Source organism: Eurosta solidaginis, chromosome 4 (genome assembly GCF_040869045.1).
Source record: "Eurosta solidaginis isolate ZX-2024a chromosome 4, ASM4086904v1, whole genome shotgun sequence".
NCBI classification, from domain to species: domain Eukaryota; kingdom Metazoa; phylum Arthropoda; class Insecta; order Diptera; family Tephritidae; genus Eurosta; species Eurosta solidaginis.
Window position 1 is genome coordinate 28,985,402 of NC_090322.1, and position 15,699 is coordinate 29,001,100.

The following is a 15,699-nucleotide window of genomic DNA, read 5'->3' on the forward strand; positions in this document are numbered from 1 at the left end:
ATATTTAATATGCCTGCGGCCATATTAAAATATTAAGAACGTTTACAAAGATTCATATAGTTGATTGGTTGGTGAAATTGATAAGGTATATAATAATAAGGTTTTATACTTCAAGGCGCTACGTCAAAAACGTAAAAAGTTTTTGAAAGGTTGGAAGCAGGCATGCTTAACCAACGAACCGATATCATTTCGTTACGATAATTAACGTTAATAAACGAAACAAAGTCATTTCGTTTCGTTTATTAACGTTAAAAACGTCAAATTAGCGAAATGATTTCGTTTCGTTTTCTGCCATATCAAAACGAAATCAAATCGTTTATGTTGATTATTAATTTAAAACTATGCTGGCAAAGCTGATTGATGGCGGAGTCATTAAAGGTGAAAGCATTCGCCAAGCTGATTGCAACTTTTCTCATGAATTTTGACAGTACGAACATTTCTCAGAGTATTTTTGACATTACCACCAACGAATTACACAAACAAATTACATGGAGTTTGTGTGTGTATGTGCCCTCGTTGTTACCACCTTACGGCTTCACCATGGCTATAGCATTGCCAGCACAATTCAAACATAAAGTATCACGTTTTTGTTAACGTTTTTAACGTAAACGAAAGCTTTTCGTTTCGGTTAAAAACGAGATACAATTTATCTTGATAATTTCTTTATCGATAATATTTCTAAGTGTTTCAACGGAAACGGTGGAAATTTTTTGATAAACGATTAGCTTAACGTTAAGGTGCATCCCTGGTTGGAAGTGAAGAATATTTAAATTGAGTTTTAACGCATTCATATCGTTGAAAAGTTTTGCGGTCAAAGTTTTAGTAGTCTCATATTTGATACATATATTAAGGAGCAGCATATGTATTATATTACATTGGTGAAATATAATTTAGGATTTGATCAAAAAACAGAAAAATACAAAATCTGTTGCCAACTTTTAGGCGCATAATTACAATGGCATTTGTCAACTCAGATTATTATTATTAGGGGGGCTCAATAAACCTTATAAATGTCTTATGTTGTTGTAGCGATAAAAACACTCCCCGAAGGTTTAGGCGAGTTTTATCGATGTTGAAGGTCCTTTGCCGGATGTATTTCCGGCACGTTCCGGTAACAAGCGCAATTAAGGTACTAGCCCGACCATCTCGGGAACGATTTGGCTTCCAGATCAGCCACTAGCTTAGAAGTAATTCTTTAATACTGCAAGGCATGTAAGGCTGCCTATGCGCAGTTACTCTCAGAAAAAATCCGGCCAACTACATTCTCAAAAAATTTAATTAAAATTCCACGACTTTTTCCTTTTTCACATAAAGTTTAGGAAATTCTTTGTTCGAAAGAATGTAAGAGCCGAGCCGCCACAGCAGCATAAAAAACTAAAGATAATATATATGTACACACATATACATATAAATGCATGGAAGATAAACACAGCAAGAGCTAAATGTAAACCATGAAATGCCACAAATACTGAATGATAATGAATTAACCATAAATGTGCGTGTCAGCAATGGACGAAAGCATGTGCCCACTAACGACCCCAGCCAACCATTCATGGATAAAGGCACGAGCAACAATAAAAAACAAAAGCGGCAAGTAAATGTGGCTAACGAGCATAAGGCGGTCAGGCAATTCGATTAGCTAAAGGCAATTAGACAGGCAGGCAGAGAAGCACAATTGTGATAATGAAAAGTAGTAACGGGGTAGTATTAACGGGACAGTGAGAAAATGTAAGAAGGTAAGACCCCCATAGAGGAGAGGGTTAACACAAAAACAAAGGCAGCACTTTATTTTTTGCCTCAAAACGTATAAGTGCTGTTGTTTTTGCTGTTGTCGTTGCATTTGAATGGCAGGTTAATTGCATTAGTGTATAGGTGCAATCAAGTAGCAAGAGCACGAGACAAATCGCCAAACATGACATAAACAAACAATAAGGCAATGGAAACTACTGAAGGCGAAAGCTGAAGGGAAATAAGGGGTAAGCAAATGGAAGAAAAGGAAATTCATCGCTCATAAGTATGTAAGAAAATACTTTTGGCTGAGAGCGGTTGACACTTGATGGCAGATATAAAACGAGACATATTTACATATCAAAAGACATTGTTAAGGCGCTTTGAAGTATGTAAGAATTCTCAGAACGTTTGAATTGTATGTAGATAAGTCAAAATTTAAATACAGTGTACTGTCTCCTAACGGACACCTCTCATAAACGGACAAATTTTTCAGTGCCAAAAAAATCCTTAAGCATTTTTTAAGTTTTTTCCCTTTTGAGCGGACAACCCTCCCATAACAAGACGCGGACACTTGCTTTTTACCCCAAAGGGCTTTTTAATTTCCCATAACCAGACAGCTTACAACACTCTTTTTTTATTTACTCTTTACCATATTCGTACAGCTGTTGCTTATTCACTAATACGTGCTTGGATGTAGGGGAATCCCCTAAATACGAAGAACCTGTTTTCAATACAGTAAAAAACATAAAAATGTATGTACTTATTGCATACACGTAGTTAGTATCTTCTTGTGTGTGTATGTACGTGAATCGCAATGCCTAAAGTGGTGTTGAGTATTAAAGACAAAGTTAATGTCATTGAAATTCATAAGAAAGAAAAACTAAGTGTACGAGAGTTGGCAAAGAAATGTAATATCCGCAAAACGCAAGGTGTTAGCATTATCAAAAACAAAGATCAAATTTTAAGTTTCTGGACAACTGACGTCAACCCGGAGAGAAAAAGGTGTCTGCTGAAGCCCAAAGACCTTAATATTGATAAACTGTGCTACGAATGGTTTGTGAAGGCTCGAAATAAGAGCATTCCTCTATCAGGCACACTTATAAGGAGCAAAGCTAAAGAAATTGCAGTGAGACTCAATTACGGCGATTTTAGTGCAACAATCGGCTGGCTGGAAAGGTTCAAAAAACGACACAACATAACTTTCCGTACAATTATTTTGAATATTTTGTACACAAAACTTTATTCTTTAATTTATGAACAAAGCTTTATGAATCTCCTAACTCAGTCTTATTTGTATGTATGTATGTACTTTCATGAAAGGAGATCTCATTTTAAATGTGTGTTCAAGGGTCCATTATTCTAGTCCGACCCAACGAAGTGGCGCGTATACCGTTTACTAAATTAGAAAAGAAATCCCTTACGATTCTACAATGACCCTTTTACGTGACAAACTAATTTATAACCGAAATTCTTTATCAAGTTAGATGTACAATCAGGGAGTGCTACCAACGAAAATATTTTGCCGGATTACAGCTGCGAACAACAAAATAGCAGTAAAAACGACTAACAAATTTTTAGAAGCAATTTAGATTGTTACAACAACTAACAAATTTCATCATTTTTTTCTTCTTTCATTAATTTTCGTACGGGTGTTGCGAATTTGGGCATTCCTTTTTTGGATATAAATCCGGTTCAACCAGGTACTAGCACCTTGTGGTACTGCGTCGGGAATGATTATTTTGATCCCTCGAACCCTTGCAGGTTTTAGTCGCCTCTTACGACAATGGAAATATTTTACGGCCCAAAACTCACTGGGTATAATTTTTTTTTACATGGAGGAAATTTTCTAATTTTTTCGAAAGTATTTTTAAGATCAGACAGACATCTGATTGATGAGGCCATACCTCCCAGGGGCTTAAGGGGGTCATCTCTGTAAGCATTATGAGGAAATACGGCACCTTAGAATACAGCTGTATGAAACAAAAAAGGACAAGGAGGTCCTCTGTGATATCCACAAAAATGCGTCGGACCTCTATACCAGGAATTGCCCGGTGAACCTATTCCTTAAAGAAAAATACCCAGAACTCGCAGAAGAGGAACGCACTATCCCGAGGGAAACGTGTGTCACTCTAGCTCAACTTCGATCTGGATACTGTAACAGGTTAAACTCTTACCCATCCAGAATCAATGTGTCCCCACATGATACCAACCACCTCATTAATTGTAATGTGGAACCAACGCCTCTAAAACCCCTCTCCCTATGGTCCACCCCTGTTGAAACTGCAAGTTTCCTTGGACTCCCGTTAGAGGATATTGATGACAATTTGTGATCGGTCGCGCCTATTTGATGGAGCGAAGCACTGCTACAAAAACCCCAACACTTTAAGCCCACACCAAACTAAATTTTATGTCATCTCACTACAAAACTCCTTAGTAAACAAGCAAGCCACAATCTTCACGTCGGCATCCTCTTTTTCTAAGATATTGATAGACGTTTGCAATTTAAAAAAATACTTATTTGCTTAATAAACGTCCGCAATTGAATAAAGGAATGAATTATGAGCGCCAACATTGTTATTAGGTTGTTTGAACGGCATTGCCACAACAACGAGCAAATCAAATTAGCGGCCAGCATCAAGCTACATATACATAAATGTCAAATGATGACAAAAGCAGTTCAAATGAAAGATACAGCACTATCAAACTGGTGAACAATAATAACACCTGAATATATTATCATATAAAATCACACCTACTTCATCTAAAGGTACATCCCACTCAGCCGACCAAAGTGCCCAATTCCTACCAGTGCTGTTTGTTGTGTCGACAATTTAAACATAAAACTTACAGACAATGGCTCAGAGCGACTGTCTATGCAGCAATTTGTTGCTAAATATTTTAAATTGCTCATTATAAACAGACGCCAGCTACTCGTACGATAACAAACGCATATGCCGTTTATTATGAATAAGGTGGCATAAGAGGAAAATGAACTAATAATAAACAAATGAAAAGTAACAAGTGAATGTGTCTAAGTTCGGGTGTAACTGACTGAAGTCGAAATATTAAAAAATAAAAACAAAATAAAATACACATCCAAGTGTTTTATTTAAGAAAACCCGGCCTTGAGCTCAACCAAAAATTTTCGTTTTTCTAAACACTAACGGCCAATAACGAGAAAAAATGATGTAATTTAAAAAATTTAAGAAATTAAGTCTACAAGACTGTAAATAAATAAATAAATAAGATCGTTGGGTGACTGGCAGTCGGTAACATAATTCGTTAACAGTGGCTTTGGTTGACGTTAGTACCCTTAGAGAGACTGGGGAGGCAGCTGTTTTATTCTAGAAAATATTAGTAACACCTTCTGGTGATCAAAGAAGCTTCGTTATATTGATATTTATTTATTTATTATTACGGTCTTAAAGACCTAGTTTAGGTTAAAATAAGAGATTAACATAAATACTCATGTCACATTTAGTGACGTACAATATAAAAACAGTTTTTCTTTGAACTTACTAATATTTTCACAGTCTTTCAAATCAGAAGGTAACTCTTTGTACATTTTATACCCCAAATATTTAAGAGACCTTTTGGCGAACTCAGTTCTTATTCTAGGCAATTGCAATTTCTAGTTCCATAATTGTGGTTTTCATGATTACAATGTATTTTACTACTCAGGTAATTCGGTAACATTCCTAACCTAAGTTGGTGTATAAATTTCAATGTGAAATAACTGACTTTTTAATACTAAGCCAGTTTAATCTATCGAGCATTACAATTTTTGGCGTTCTTGGAGGACATTTTAAAATAAATCGCATTGCCTTGTCTTGTTGTATTTGAAGTTTCTTAATATATATATCATTACTTAATAGCAGAATAGTAGGACAATAAATAAAGTGTGGTGCAATAATTGAACGATTACTATAATTTTATGACTTTGACTGATATGTTTACATGTACTATAAATGAAGCCCATTTTCTGTGCAATTTTCCTTTCCAGATAAGTTACATGCTCTCCAAAATTTAGATTATCATCAATCAAGACTCCTAAATACTTAATTTTGTCTACTCTTTGGATTTCCATGTTTTTTACCTTCAGCGTAATATTATTTAAACTATTGTTACCTATGATATTAGTGTTTTTACAAAATATCATGAACTTAGTTTTTTCGACATTTAATTTCAGTTTTCTAAGGCATAACCATTTGTATAGCGAGTCCAGGTCTTCTTGTACTTTCAGCATGGCACATTCTGCATATTTTTCACTTATGATAAGCAATGCATCATCCGCAAATAGACGTATTTTACAATATTTTAAGCATCTTTTAATATCATTGATATACTATGTAAACAATATTGGCGGCAAGACTGAGCCTTGTGGTAAACCAATGTTAACATCCACCACTGATGAAACCTCCTTTCCAATTATCGTTCTCTGTTTTCTGTCACCCAAATAACTCCGGAACCACTCCAACGCCTTACCTCTTATACCAATTTTAAACATAACGTCCAATAGCTCAGATCTATCGACAGTTTCAAAAGCCCGCTTTAAATCCAAGAAGACAGACACCATAAATTTTTTGTCCGCCATGTCTTCTTTCCAATCTGTAATTACCATATTCAACGCTGTTTCACAAGAATGGCTCTTCCTGAATCCCGATTGTTCTGGGATAATCACATTGTGCTTCTCTAAGTATGCGACAAGTTGATCCTTCCATAATTTTTTAACAAAAAAAAAAAACAAAATCCGGGATAGGGCTTCAACAAATTGAACCGACGCCTGCCAACCATTCAAAAAAGTTGCAGTCCATCTTTTGAGACAAAGGTTGTTGTATTTGTATCAGTGCTTCGCACCATCCAAGGATCTTGGAGAAGCGTGTCATAGTTTACTCAGTCAAATGTTTTTAAAAAGAACGTCTTTACGATGTTGACGGTCCTTCGCCGGGCATAGATCAGGTACGTGCCGGTAACAAAGCACCATTGGGGTACTAGCCCGATCATCTCGGGAACGATTTACATGACACATTAAACCTTCTAGGCCATCCCAACCCCCACCCCTATTTCGATGAGGATCTTGGGGTCGGTAGAGCCTCGCCTGCTAAATATGTGTATGATACATTCATATTTGTAACAGGATTCCCCTCGCGCGGGGTTGACAATTGCGATGCGGAAGCTTTGAAGCTACAAAGCTTTGTATTGCCTTGACATGCCTGCCGCGGGTGCATTCTAAGCTCCAAAAAACCTGCGGAAAGTGTCTTTATCGCTACATCAACAACGTCTTTCCGAATTGCAGAAGTAAAAGACAAATTACAAAGCAGACTACTCGAATTGTCAAATCTGACACTAACCGAATTGCGATAATCGATTTTCTTTTGCTAATCGTGAATGTATTATTCGAATAGTCGATTATCAAGAGCTCTAGAAACAATTTTTGAGATTTGAGAAACATGCTGGTTATCAACATGAGCCCTAATATGACTCCAACATTGTTTACTGACGTCTGGTACTTGACCAATTGGTGTTTGAAATGTATAAAGAAGCTCTTTTATATCCCTGCAAAAATCGCGAGTACTCCATGCATGCTTGTATGGAGTACCCGCTATGGACCAACCGAGAGCTCCAAAATTAACCACAATTCATACAAAAAATATGGTCCAATTAACATTGCGATTTTTAATTTATGCCCCTATTACGGTGAACATCTCAACTTAGTTGGGTTGTAATTAAAACAACTCAACTTTTAGACAACTCAACTCCAGTTTGGTATTACGAATTACAACTTATTTCAGTTGAAGTTGAATTGAGTTGCCAACTTCAGAAAGTGATGATTTGACAGATAAATGAACAGCTGATCAATTTGTGGAGGAAATTTAAGCATTTACGAAATAAAAGCAAAACGGAAATTATATGAAAATCTATTTTATAATGGCGAAAATGTTGGTGATTGACATGTCGCGAATGTGGAAAACATTCGATGATCATTCCAATCCCTTGGAACTACCAAGCACCAAGTAAGAAAATGTTTAAGTGACAAATGATCAGCTTCTCATGAAGTTATTTTGCAGATTTTAAAGGAAGCATGCTGCTCATTACTAAATAAAATTAAGGACCATTTCTGCATAGCCTTCGTATTTAAAAATTATGCGCCACACTCCGATTCCTTGCTGACGGCAGCTATCAAATATGCTGTGGAAATGATTTTGGTGTTGGACTGGTTTTAGATATTATTGAGGAGCATATTTGTGCGAAGTGGATTAAAACCCAAACAGCAACAATTGTATTTTACTTTAAAACAGGATTCCCAGGAGTAGTAATTAGTATCAATGGGACCCATGTTCGCATTATTTTACCTATTTTGGTTGCATCCGAACTGCGGCCAGCCTCGTCCAACTTCGGAATGTCGCTCCATAGTCAAGAAATTATTCAATGTAATCCTTCATTTAAACGTGGTTTTTTCATACAAAATTGTTGTTTATTGTTTGATTAAAAAAGGTTTAACTACCGGTTTTCAATTTTTTGTTTTTATTAGGTAACGTTTTATGAGACCGTGCACCATTTAACTTTTTTAAGGTGGTACCAAAGACGTGTTTCGATCTCCGTTTTTAGGATTCGAAAGCGGAAATTAAAAATTTTATTTCAGTCGAAAGATATTTACAAAAACTCACAAAATGGCCCGAGAGGCTCCGAAATATGAGGTCCGATGCACAGTTTTTTTGCACAGAACATCTTTCTGCGTTGGCGGCCTTTGCCCGCGATTTATAAAAATAACCCTGGGTGGATCCAACGCCTTTCTGCATTAGTGCATTATGACAGAAATAAAATTTTTAATTTTTGTTTTCGGATTCTTAAATCGGAGGTCGAAACGTGTCTTTTGATACCAACTTTGAAAATTTTTGTTAAAAATTAGGTGGTGAATCGTCTTCTAAAACTTAACATTTTTTCAAAACAACTGCAAAATTGTATGAGACAACTGCTAGTAATCAGTTGTAAGATTTTGAAGTCTTTGACAACTACACCAACACAAGGTTGTAAACCGTAATGCCACAAAAAGTTGTTAGACTAAACAACTCAACCGACATTTTTTTTGACAGGTTGAGTTGTAATCCGTAATACCAAATTGCGAAATTTCAACCCAATCAGAGTTGAGTTGTAAACGGTAATAGGGGCATTAATTTATTTAACAGTCTACAAATTAAACAATCATACAGACCAAATATACAGACACTTAATTTAAAGATATAAATAACATATGCAATATTTTAAAATAATATTTAAACAGTATTTAATTAAACGCTTGACAATTTCAAATTAAAAAATTCAAAGTAAGCAGAAGTTAAAACGTAGTAAATGAATTCTTGTAAGTATCTCAAAAACACCTCACGCAGAGTACTCATGATGGAACTGTTTTCCCGGAAGGGGCACACGAGAATTTATGAAATTGACAACAATAGAGCAAATTAATAGTAGACAAAATTTAAACAGAATAAATTTGAGTACATACATATAAAAATAATGGCCAAGTTTCAATAACTGGTATTTTATATTTGAAATAGAGGGTTGAACAGTATTTTCGGGGTTTAGCGTTCTTTGCTTCATTTCAAATTACAAATTTAATGTGGTTAAAAGAAGTTTTTTAATACTAAAAAAGGAGTCACAGGCGTCAAAATTTTTACAGTGTTTATTAAAATCATGGCATAAACAGCGACGTGGTTCGTGCATTTCATAATTCGATCTGCATGTAGCTACACAAATTGAAATAAAATGTCTAGATGGCCTAATCGGAACATTAAACTTGATTTCACCAAGCAAAAATGGACTATTTATTTACCCTCTTATTAGTTTTACAATAAATAAGACGCCAAGTTTCTCCCTGCCGCTCTGTAACGTGGGTAACTGTAATAGTTTTAACCGGTTGCAGTAGGGGGGGAGATTTTTTGAGGGATCCCATGGTATGTGTTTTAAAGCAAAAAGCGAAAATTGTTTCTGGACCGATTCCAGCTTGTCAGAATGAACCTGATAACGCAGATTCCAAATTATTGAAGTGTATTCCAAAATAGGCCTGACCAACGATATAAAGAGAGTTTTTGTAACGTGTGGGTCATTATTGATTTCTTTAGACCAACGTTTAACGAAAGCCAAAGTACGTTTAGCCCCATTCACACAAGATTCAATATGAAATTTAAAATCCAGTTTTGCGTCCATTGTAGCGCCTAAATCAATAAAGTTAGTGACTTGCTTGATTAAATAATCACCAATAGCATAATCATGGGATTGAAAGGACTTCCTTGTAAAACACATGAACTTACACTTCGGCAGGTTTAGTGACAAGGCGTTTACATTACACCAATCAACTAGATGATTCAGATCAGCCTGAAGACATGCCCTATCCAAGGGTGAGCGGATAGGCATTATAAGTTTGACATCATCAGCGTACATCAACGGCTTGCAGTGCTTCAAAACACTTGGAAGGTCGTTAATGAACAGCAAGAAAAAAAAACTGGGCCAAGGTGGCTGCCTTGTGGAACCCAGAAGATACGTTTATCAACCGAGACCAGCAATTATTGAAAACAACTGTTTCATTTAAATAAGAAAAACCCCAAGAGAGGAACAATGGAGGAAATCCTAACCGACCAAGTTTGAATAAAAGTATGGAATGAGAAACTTTATCAAAGGCCTTACTGAAATCAGTATAAATAACATCAACTTCACCATTAGTCTTAAAACTGTTGGATACAAAGGTTGTAAACTCAAGCAAGTTGGACACCTCAGACTTACCCTTGCAAAAGCCATGTTGTGAAAAGATAACTAATGAAGATACTCTAAAAGCAAGTTGTTTTGTGATAAGCGATTCAAGTAGCTTAGGAATAGTGTTGAGCTTATCTATTCCTCTATATTTCTATTTCTCTATTCTATTTCCATTTTTATGCAGTGGTATTATGAATGATTCTTTCCACTTCTTGGGAAATATCCCTTGCTTCAGGGAGGCATTCAACAAACAGACTACAGGTCGATATAGAGTTATGTTCATATTACCCTGCAAAAATCGTTGGACCATGTGGTCTACTTACCATTCTACTCCACTGTAATGCAGCGATGGACCAACTCATGTTTCTACACGAATATGTTGTAAGCCGATCATTGCTCGTTTTTAACGATTGTAATCACTACACGATGTTTATTGGATTGTGGGTACTCTATGGATTACTCTGATGTAATGCGGAGCTGGAGTATATGGTCCGGTCGTAGGACATCGCAATGTTAATTGGACCATATTTTTGTATGAATTGTGGTTAATTTTGGAGCACTCGCTTGGTCCATAGCGAGTACTTCATACATGCATGCATGGAGTACTCGCGATTTTTGCAGGTTAATAGCAGTGCTTTCTTAGAACCCCAATAAAGTGAATTTATCTAAAGCAAATCAAACCAAATTTAAAAACGTTTGCGTTATGTAATAACGCAATAAGGCTAATTATATTAAGAGCAAAAAATATTTTTTCTACATCACGCCAAGTTGTTGTAAATTTGAAAAAGATTACACAAGTGTCAGAAAAGAATGTTCATAAAAATAGAAGTTTGAAAAGATTTTTATTAAAAAGTCACTATAACTAAAGATACATATATAGTGAATTAACTCAAAAAACACAAATAGTTGACTATTATTTCGTCGTATAACCCCGTTTTCGGATGACGGCGGCACATCTACGAGGCATGGAGTCCACTAAGCGCTTACATCGGTCCACTGGTATATTAGCCCATGAATTAGCACTGGTATCGTGCCATGAAAAGCTCTCAGTGAAAACTCATCTGCCTTGCAGATGCCGTTCGGAGTCGGCATAAAATCATGTAGGTCCCGTCCGGCCAATTTGTAGTGAAAATCAAGAGGAGCACGACGCAAATTGGAAGAGAAGCTCGGCCTTAGATCTCTTCGGAGGTTATCGCGCCTTACATTTATTTATTTATATAATGGTAAGTTCTCCAGTGGACCACATGATCCAACGATTTTTGCAGGGATGTCGTGCCAAAATATTGTTATCTGACCCATACCAGACCACAAACTGACATTTGGTAGTTGTTCGCAGTTATATCAATGAATGTCACCACACCACTTCCAAATAGTGTGCATGGCTATAAAGATTTTATACCAGAAATGGCATATTGTTTTGCCCACATACATATTAAAATCAAAGCGGTGTGTTGATAGTTTTCTTTCATATGTTAAACATACTGCCAATAATCTCTTATTTTATCCAAATATTACGTCAGTTTATAGCAATTCCGGCAAAAATACCTATGTAGTGATGAGTAACTAATGTGCACATGGATGTTCATATATGCATGGGTGTAGGAATGCTAACAAGCACAGCGCCGGAATACCATTTAGAGATCTCTGCAACCCAAGAACAGGATTTGTCACTTGTTTCTAATTAAACATGTAAAGGGGTTGATTTAATTTCATTATGCAATATCAAAGTGCCAAAAGAAAACTTAAATTTGAAATCAGATAGATATGAAAGTCAAATAAAACCTTGAAAATCCAAAGCGCGAATCCGAGCGCCCAACAAAATGTAAACCGCAACTTTTTCAGAACAATGTGGCTCTTTCATATGTACATCTGTGTTGACCTATCATGAGCAATAACACCAACGCAACGTCCGCATTCTCACATTTGCATTTATCAATTATTGCAGTACCAAAAGGGGACACCCACTACCCTCCCACATAATAAAAATGTTGCGGAGAGAAGTCAATATTCACAGGAATTTAGTAGTTTTTCCTCAAATGGCATTTCATACAAATTGTTCTTTTTTTTCCTTCCGAATTGCAATTTTTTTTCGTTTTGGCCACTTACCTGCACAATAATTTCTGCTAAATATCAAGCTTACGCCTGTATAACAATGTTGTCTAGTAAATTTCTGCTATAAGCACTTATTTTATGTTTTTTACTTGATTTTCACTTATTTCTTCTCGTTTAGATTTTTTTCCCCAAAAATTTTGGTTCTTCACGCACTCGATAAATTTCTCAATGAAAACTTGTTTTTTCGCCTTCAAATCATTCACCGATTTCAATGAAATTATGAAAAACGTATATGTTTAGTCAAACAAAAACCAAATGAAAATTTCTTTATATTAATAGGTACTTTTAAAAATATATTTATCTATGAAATTTTCACAAAATTTTTCTGAATTTCCATTCACCAGCGTGTTGCTTGCACGGCTTTTCGCGGTATTCTGTAATTTTGCTACACGCGAAAGGTAAATTAAAGTAGGAAGGAGTGTGATTTTAATGTTTTGGTATATAAGAGAACACGTGCTAGAGCGAGAGAAAGTTATGTTGAGGCAGCTTCTACCAGGCGGCTTCTATCAAGTTCGTGTGTTGGTACAATTTTGTTAACGAAGCATAGGGAAATTTTATAAACTTATTCACAATGGTATTTATTAGGAGCATTGTGAATTCATACAAGTGAAAATTCTGTCTATCAAGCCAACCTAATAAAACAGCACTGCGTTTTTTTAGCGCACGCAAACCGGCGTTTTTTGCCCTAACGCAAATAAGAATGCGTTGCGACAATGTAAAGCGTGTGTGCAAACGTCAAATCTAAATGTCACGCAGAACAAAAATTGGAAATCGAGTTAGGTTTTCACGCAGCAAATTCAATTTGAGTTGCTCTCATACAAGTTGACAGAAAATGACTTGCGTGCGTTTATATTAGGTTGGCTTGTATGCCTCCATTGCCATACCTACCAGTCACATAATAGCTGACAGAGCATGGCGCAACGATACAAGGTTACAGCATGGAACAGCTGATTATAAACTTTTTTTATTTGATTTGATACATCAACTTCCGGTGCAGTTCGATTTTGACATTTGTCCATCGAATTTACAAAAACAAAGTACATAGAACTTTTATTTATGTTTGAAGGTATGTCACCATGCTGCCACCTTGTATCGTTCCGTCATGTGACAGCGAGAAGGGCTGTCGCGAATGGCCAGAGAATGGAAGAAAGGTTTGTTTTTTACTCGTGGTTATTAAATTGAGGTGTCATGAATTGCCCATTTGTGTTTTAAATCAACTTTTCCTACCAGTCACATAATAGCTGACAGAGAGAAGGGCTGTCGCGAATGGCCAGAGAATGGAAGAAAGGTTTGTTTTAGAGTTGTGCTTTTTCGTTCATTTCAGAGATTCGAATCTTTCGTTCTTTTTCTGATGAACGAACAAGTTGTTCTTTTTGTTCATCTGTTCTTTTTTTTCAAACAAATTTGTTCACTGCTGCTCGCACCCGCGAAAAAAACCAACAAGTATAGATGCGGGTGTGTATGCAGCAAGGCTTTTTGTAGGTATGTATATTTAAATGTGTTATGAATAAAAAAGTTAATATATATATGTATAATTAACTTCAAAAAAAGTTACAAATTTCGGAAGATCCAGGAAATTGGAAGAGTAGAGACACAAATTGTAAATATGAACTTTTCAAGTTTAATAAATGTAATAATTAGTTTCTTACAAAAGATGTTTTTTATAAATAGTCCATACATAATTGTTGTAGCAGTGCCACACACACATGACCACACATATCTTTAGTGTAAGTGGTTTCATCGACATTCGTGCTCACTGTGAATTTCAGCGTATGTGTGTATGAATTTACAATGTTCGCGAACGAGAAGAGAGAAAGAAAAACTTTAGATAAAACGAACTAAAAGAACAAATAGAACCGAAATCGAAGATCTAGTTCACTTGTTCAGTTGAGAGACCCGGTCAATTGAACAAGTTCAGAATGAAACGACCCAACTCTAGTTTGTTTTTTACTCGTGGTTATTAAATTGAAGTGCCATGAATTGTCCATTTGTGTTTTAAATCAACTTTTCTTTTAAATGTGTATACAGAAAATCAGACTAAATATTAAAATTCATTTCTAAAAACTAGTTAATAGATTAAATGTGAGCAGCCAGTTAAACAAACATTTTAAAATATGTAAATAATGCAATATACCGGTCGTCTACAAAAATGTGTGAAAAACACTATTGAGCAAATGATTTAAGTAATCGAACAGCAATTGAACAGGTATCGAAGCTGTTTACTATTGTGAATGTTTTTATCAAACATTCGCCACTTGTAATAATTCACAATGACTCGCAGTCTTCACATTTACTGACGGATGTTGTAATTTGGAGATCGGTATTTATTCCATATATGTAATTATAAGCCGGAGTCATTGGTGCCGTATGTCGTATCGCTGTATCCGTATCCCTAACGTAATCAGCTGTTTATCGTTACGACGGTAACCAAAACCGAATTGGTTGGCTACGATACGGTTACGACCTTAGCGGCACCAATAATCGATTGCATTGGTTCTCATAAGGTTGGTCGAATCAGCTGTTAAAAGGTTACCGATACGGTTACCGATAAAGCACCAATGTCTCCAGCTATACTCAGCTGAGCAGAGCTCACAGAGTATATTAACTTTGTTCGCATAACAGTAATCCGTAACAGCATAAACTAATCGAGATAGATATAAACTTCTATATATCAAAATGATCTGGGCGAAAAAAGAAATTCATTTAGCCATGTCCGTCCGTCCGTCCGTAAACACGATAACTTGAGTAAATTTTGAGGTATCTTCCGAAATCGGACTATAACCACGCCCACTTTTTCGATACCGAAAATTTTTAAAAACCGAAAAAGTGCGATAATTCATTACCAAAAACGGCTAAAGCGATGAAACTTGGTAGGTGGGTTGAGCTTATGACGCAGAATAGAAAATTAGTGAAATTTTGGACAATGGGCGTGGCACCGCCCACTTTTAAAAGAAGGTAATTTCAAAGTTTTGCAAGCTGTAATTTGGCAGTCGTTGAAGATATCATGATGAAATTTGGCAGGAACGTTACTCCTATTACTATATGTGTGCCAAGTAAAAATTAGCGTATTCGTAGCCCACTTAAAAAAAAAAACTTTAAAAGTCAAAT

At 35.9% G+C, this 15,699-nt stretch overlaps 1 protein-coding gene across 3 annotated transcripts in view; it reads right to left on the minus strand.

The window, feature by feature from the left end:
- ctp (cut up) overlaps positions 1-15,699 on the minus strand; it is a 130,120-nt gene that overhangs the window by 39,172 nt on the left and 75,249 nt on the right. The window contains exon 1 of one of the 3 annotated variants that reach the window (XM_067781051.1): positions 12,586-12,977. The exons of the other annotated variants lie outside the window; for them this stretch is intronic. The gene's annotated coding sequence lies outside the window, so the exon portion shown is untranslated. Of the gene's footprint in view, positions 1-12,585; positions 12,978-15,699 lie in introns of those variants that run through there. 3 annotated transcript variants of the gene reach the window in all.